We start from the raw sequence: 6240 nt of genomic DNA, 5'->3' as shown, positions 1-6240 counted from the left end.
AAAAATATAAGACAGTGCCTTATAATCAGGGAAACAGGGTATATTTGCAAATGTATGCAACTAAAACCTCCTTTTTAACTAAAACAGCTGAAAACAGCAAGTATATTTGTTGGAAGGCCAGATGCTATGTACACTAGGAAACCTTGAATTATTTGCTGTTTGAAAAGTCCTTTAGACAATGTTTAAAGACATTGAAGAAGACTGCAGGGCTGGAAAAGTGAGCAGGTAGGAAACTTTCAATGGATGTTTAATTCCTATTGACAGGGTCACTTTAATCCAATAGGTTCTGTTGGGAGTTTTATTTAAAAGGTTAAAAGGCATCACAGAAAAACAAGGAACTGTCATTCTTTGTGTGGCATGTGATGAAGATTTCCATATATATTGTCTGTTTATGGATCTGTTTCCATACTTTCTGTGTTAAACAGATAATGTCTTCATACAATCAATACAGATATATATTTTCCTGTACTTTGATTTAGAACAGACAATATTTTTCCATAGTCCTAGAGCATTAGTTTATACATATCTCTTTTGAGTTGATGAGTTATTGATCTTTTTTCAAGTGATATTACTTATAAAAGCTCTTCATAAATGTTCACCTCCTTTGTTCTTGGAAAATTCATAAATATTTCTTCAACAAATACATATGAGATACTTTACCTACGGAAGACTATTGTTACAGTAAGAACTAAATGTCAAAATGCTGCAGGATTAGTGGGGTTGGTATTCTATTGAAGATACATTATTACCATTTAGGTAGAGTGAACATTTTATCAGTATTTAAGATGGAATGAAGAGCCTTATATTTTGAGTATGTGTCAGTGTATACCCTGTCTTCTACTATCTTTCTTCTGCAAGCTAGTTTTTCCTGTTGTGCACCCTGCTAGCACCCTCGAGTCTAAAAGCATGATTGTGCCTGTATATGTCCATATCTACCCTAAATAGGTCTGCTAAAGTAGGCATAGCTGCATAGATTTAAGATATCTAGCATCTATCTAGGATATCTTCCCTAGGGAGGAGTAAATATTACAGTGTATTGTTATACTATGTTTATTCTCAGTTATGCCTCACAGCCTCCAAAGGTTTTGTAGTATGAAATAGTTTATATTATACTTGTTTATATTGTTTTTTAAACAAGTCAAAAGCATATTATATTGGTACACAACATATGCTAACATCTGGGTTTTTCAAACAAATGAAGTTGATACTAAATTAAAAAAAAAAACAAAACAAAAGTGAGATTGTAATAGTAAAAGCCATTTGTAAATATGTAATATTGTGATTATGTACACTATGTTACAGTTTCTATACATAACTAATATACACTGTACAAACAAATGGCTTAAACATTATGCTTGGTAGGCAAGCACAAAGGCACTTTTCAATCAGTAAAGAAGTATAATAATACTTCCAATAGTGCAACAAGAGCTATAGAAATAAATGCTCATGAATTGGATTCTATTTTTTATTTGAGGATATTACATTGAGGAAATTAAACATTGATATTGAGGAAATAACAAATGGACAAAGGAGGCCCAAATTTATGTAAGAAAAAGACTTGCGGAGGACTCTATCTGGAAAAGTGTGGGGTGATGTTCCGAAAAGTAAGTAGGGCAGAGCTCCATAGATGCCTTTTGCAACTACTTTGTGGGAGCAGTTAGCACACAGGATGTGGGGGTCAAGACCTAAACATGTTATGGAGGCTGAGGCTGATAGATCAAGGTACGTATCAGGGGACAGCAGGTTAGTTTAGGTCAAAGAATGACATAAAAGGCCAAAAATGTTCACCTATTTATTACAATTTTGTCTTATATAGCAACAGAATTTTAGTGATATGAACATCATGCATTCTAATATTATAAACAAACGAGTGATTGTTATAAAATATAATGCATAATAAATAGTGTATGAAGTATTCTCTATTTAGTTACTTGAAAAGAATTTTATATACAGATAGTTTATTTTTTTCAACTGTTCTTGCGGTATTCATTTCCCCTTTTTTTCATAGCATTGACTTCTGATTATATAGACTAGACAGGGGAAATTAACACTTCATCTGACCACATAACTTGCGTGTGGTTTTTGCAGACATTTCTCAGTTTGTCACATCGCACATACAGGAACACAGGAACACAGTGAGTCAAGGTAGAGTAATTAAACAGGATGAGGTCAGGGCAAGCGCCAATCACAGGCCAATTTGATGTAAAAATTTGATGTAGAAGATTGACAATGGGTAGAGTAGTGTAAAACACCTAGGATTCAGCAACCAGAGCCAGGACCTAAATCTGTGGGTGTAGTGGTAACGTAATGTTCATACACTCTGGAAAGCTCTAAGAGTTCTGCACATGGTTACAGTGATGGTTGGCTATCTATTGTTGCAAAGGAGGTTTATGGTGGGATAATGGTCAATCACTGAACCACTTTTTAATCCAATGATGGATGGTGGCACCATTTTATGTGGGTAACTACTGAGGGTTAAAAAGCTGTGAAACTGATGGTTGAGGGGCTTTTTCCATAGGATACTGAAAGAGTGGGAGGACAGAGCTGGTGGCCCTGAAAGCTCCTGGGGACTAGAGCAGCAGTCACCAACTGGTGGTTCTGAAGGGGTTCACCGGCCAGAGGCAGGGACAGAGAGGCAGAGAGGAAAAACAAAAACTTTGTTTGGAACCTTAACAGAAGGGGAAACTTCCAATGGAGGCACTGTTACTGCAATAACAATGTAAAAGAGGATTCTTCATTTGATGTGATTTTGTCTCACGTTATGTTGTAGTTTTAGGAGAGAAAGTGAAGTTTTTGTTTTCAAAAAAGGCTGCAATCATCAAAAGAAAAAAAAAAGGAAAAAGAAGAAAAAAAGGGTAATTGCCGGAATTTGGTGATGTGAGGATGTATATTCCCTAAGCTCCTGCTTATTTCTTAGGAGATCCTACCACTGGGATTCTGAATATGTAAGAAAGTCAGAAAAAAACATTTGGTGGTTTATGCTCTCCACATGGCAGATATCGACAGATTTGAGTTCATGTTTCTCACCATCTTTGCCAAGGCACTAAATATACAGAGCAACATCCATCTACTTTGGGGGGTAGCTATTAGTGGGGTGATATATTGCTAAAGCTGCAGAGAAAGCAGAGGTGCAAATATCAAATAAGGGCTCACTAAATTTTTCCGCTGGAGTCATAAAGAGACCTCTATTATCAACAGCTAATATCTCTTTACCTGTTACGATTGTTACGACCCGTATCGAAGAAGATTCCTTGTATGACATATTTGTACACATCTTTAAGCAGCTTAGAACTGAACAGAATTCACGCAATATGGAAGATACTCAGATCTACCTGGACTTTTTGAGTTTTTGGAAAATTGGCTGTCCTTCTGGGTCTACTCCTCACAAGGAGCACCTGACTTGATGCTGCCTCTTTCTTTTCTCAGTCTATCGTATTGAATAATGATTAAAGATGTCTTTTGCAGGTATCTCTCACTAGAATTGTGTGTGTACTCTGTCCAGTTTTCTGTATGAAGTTAAAAATATATTTTAATTTTTTGCTTTTATCCCCCATCTTTCTTTTTCCCTTTTTGTTCTCCATTTTCTTCATTCCTTCTCACCTCCTTTTCTTACCCTTTTCCATTCCTCCCTCCATTCCTTCATTACCTGCTCTCCCCTTTACCATTCTTGTAAAAATATCAGTAAAAAAGGTTTTTGAAAAAGGGTCATAAACCTTTATTATTACTCGTGTATATGGCACGGCCTATATAACTCCTAATATCTTGAGGTCTGTCTGGTTTATACTAGGTGGGCCGCTTTATACCCCTAACATTTGAGCCTCCCACATCTTTGCAGGGTTCTAGTCCCCAATCTTAAGTTGCTATTACATATTTAGAAAGTGCACACTTAATTATGATAAGCAAAAATCAATATATACATATACAAATATATATATATCAGAAAACAGTACACTAACTGTGTTATAGCCAGAAAGACCCTTATCTCACTGATGCACATGAAAGGAAGGCTAGAGCTTCTATTGCATACCATGCAAACATGTACTTGCGCATGTTGCTTTTTTTTATAAATGCATAATTACAGTATGAGATCCACATGTTAAAGGCTGAAATGTAGTATTTTACTTATTGCTACAGTCAGAGCCATAATTACTGCTGATGCTTTATTCTTTATGAGCCACAATACATTTAGTACCATGACCTCCTTTTTCTGTGTTTGTGACAAACAAGAATTAGGAAAAAGTAGTAGACAAATACAGAGTAAAAAATATTGGTTAAATAGTAGTTACTACTGCTCTTGGCATGGATCATGAGAACTGATTTTGAACTCTAAGCATTCGGGATATGAGTAAATAGGATATAAATCATTACTCTGGAATTACAAACACCCGACTATATTTAGAGTAAATATATTTAATGCTGACATATGGCAAAAAGCTTAGAAGGGTCTGCTGCACATCAGAGAGATGTAATTATATAATAAAATGTAGTTTTGGCTAAACTTACTTCTTGTAGCCACATGCCATATCTTGTTTGAAAACCAGAATAAAGCCAAATATTAGAACTTATGTACAAACCTAAATGGCTGATTTTTTTGCCCATGCAATGCAAAGTTAAAATGTGACCTAACCTCCCACTTTTTGTGTGCCACACTTTTTTTTTTTGCTTTCCTGCTGTTTCATTTAGCTTCCAGGAGGAAATATGGACAGTCCTGTGTCAATTCCAAGCCAAACTGTTGTAGCTTTAAAGCCATGCCACAGTGCTGGGCCAGTCTACTAAGACTACTGTGCCATGTAGCAGAAGCAAATTTGATCAAATGTGGAAAGTTTTCTGATGCAGTTACAATAAACTAAAGCATAAAATGGCACAGTTATTATTCAGACCTTTATGAAACAGATATGTTTCTTGACAGGTAAAAATAAATTCTAGTCTTGGAGTCTAGACAAAAATAACAAACAGATTCCTAATAATTTTGTACACTGTTATCTTTGGACTCATTCTCAATAAAAAATAATACTAGAAACCTACAGTCATTTCTTTAATATTCTTGGCAGTGAACATTGCCAGACTTGTCCATAATTTAGTTAAAATGCTTCTTAATTAGAGCATTCTATGTTTCTTTATTGTTTATGGCTTTGAACTAAGTGTAAGTTTTGATAATGATGTGTAAAATTATGGTGTTTTGTTACCAGTAAATGTTAACAGTAAATGAACTGATTTCACACTATATATGTTTCTGATTAATTGTTTGAGTTTATTCCATTTTTTAGCATTTAAGTTTGATGGATTTACTTGTCTGGGTCAGCATAGTATATTTTACATGCAAAAGTGTTTTTTGAAATTTTAATAGATGTTCCACGTTTCAGTCCAGCAGTGTCGCGGGTTGTCATCTTAATATTTTCTTGGAATTGATTTTCTGGGTGGAAAGGGAACATCATTAGCTGGCAGATACAACTCATCAACAGCCAATTACAACAAGAACAGTGGAATTCTACATGCTACATTCAGGACAAATATCAAACTTATAATGAATGTTCATCACTGGTGTAGATAACAGTAGGTATAACAAATAATCACTACCTTCAAAGTGTTCACATTCTGTTGCTTTGCAGTCTGAAATGAAGATATATTTAATGCAATCTATCACATCCAAGTGCAAGGTATAATTACCTTCTCTGCAGTACTCCAAGCTTCATAATTGGCTTCCACCTGTGATCATCTGTAATCATTTTGAATATTTCAACATAAAACAGCTATTCCTGGAGTATTTCAGTGCAACTAAAAGCTAGTAATAATCTATGAGTGACAAGGCACTGTCAAAACATCTCAAAGATAAAATTGTGGACAAGTACAATTCAGGAGATGGATACCAAAAAAATGCAAAGTCTTTAAAAAGGAGCAGTCCACCAATGGCAACCATCCAATTTGATTTAGCCTGAACAGTTCTGTAAGGAAGAGTGGGAAAATATTGCACAAACAAGATACATACAGTTGGTAGATAAACAGGGCAACAGACGCAAAGCTGTAAATATGGCAAAAGGTGGTTCCATGAAGTATTGATACAGAGCTATCCTTTATCCAATTCAGTAATTGTTTCCTTTTCTTTTTGAACTGTTTCTATTATATTTTTCACTTGGATGTTATATGTGTATAATATTAAAACATACAGAAAACATATTTTTTGGGTGTCTTCATTTCTTTTATTTTAATTTGCAACTAGGGAGCCATTGCTGTCCCTGACTC

The sequence above is a fragment of the Pyxicephalus adspersus genome, chromosome 6, assembly GCF_032062135.1.
Source record: "Pyxicephalus adspersus chromosome 6, UCB_Pads_2.0, whole genome shotgun sequence".
Taxonomy (NCBI): domain Eukaryota; kingdom Metazoa; phylum Chordata; class Amphibia; order Anura; family Pyxicephalidae; genus Pyxicephalus; species Pyxicephalus adspersus.
The sequence above is the reverse complement of the archived record's forward strand: the minus strand, read 5'-3'. Positions refer to the sequence as shown.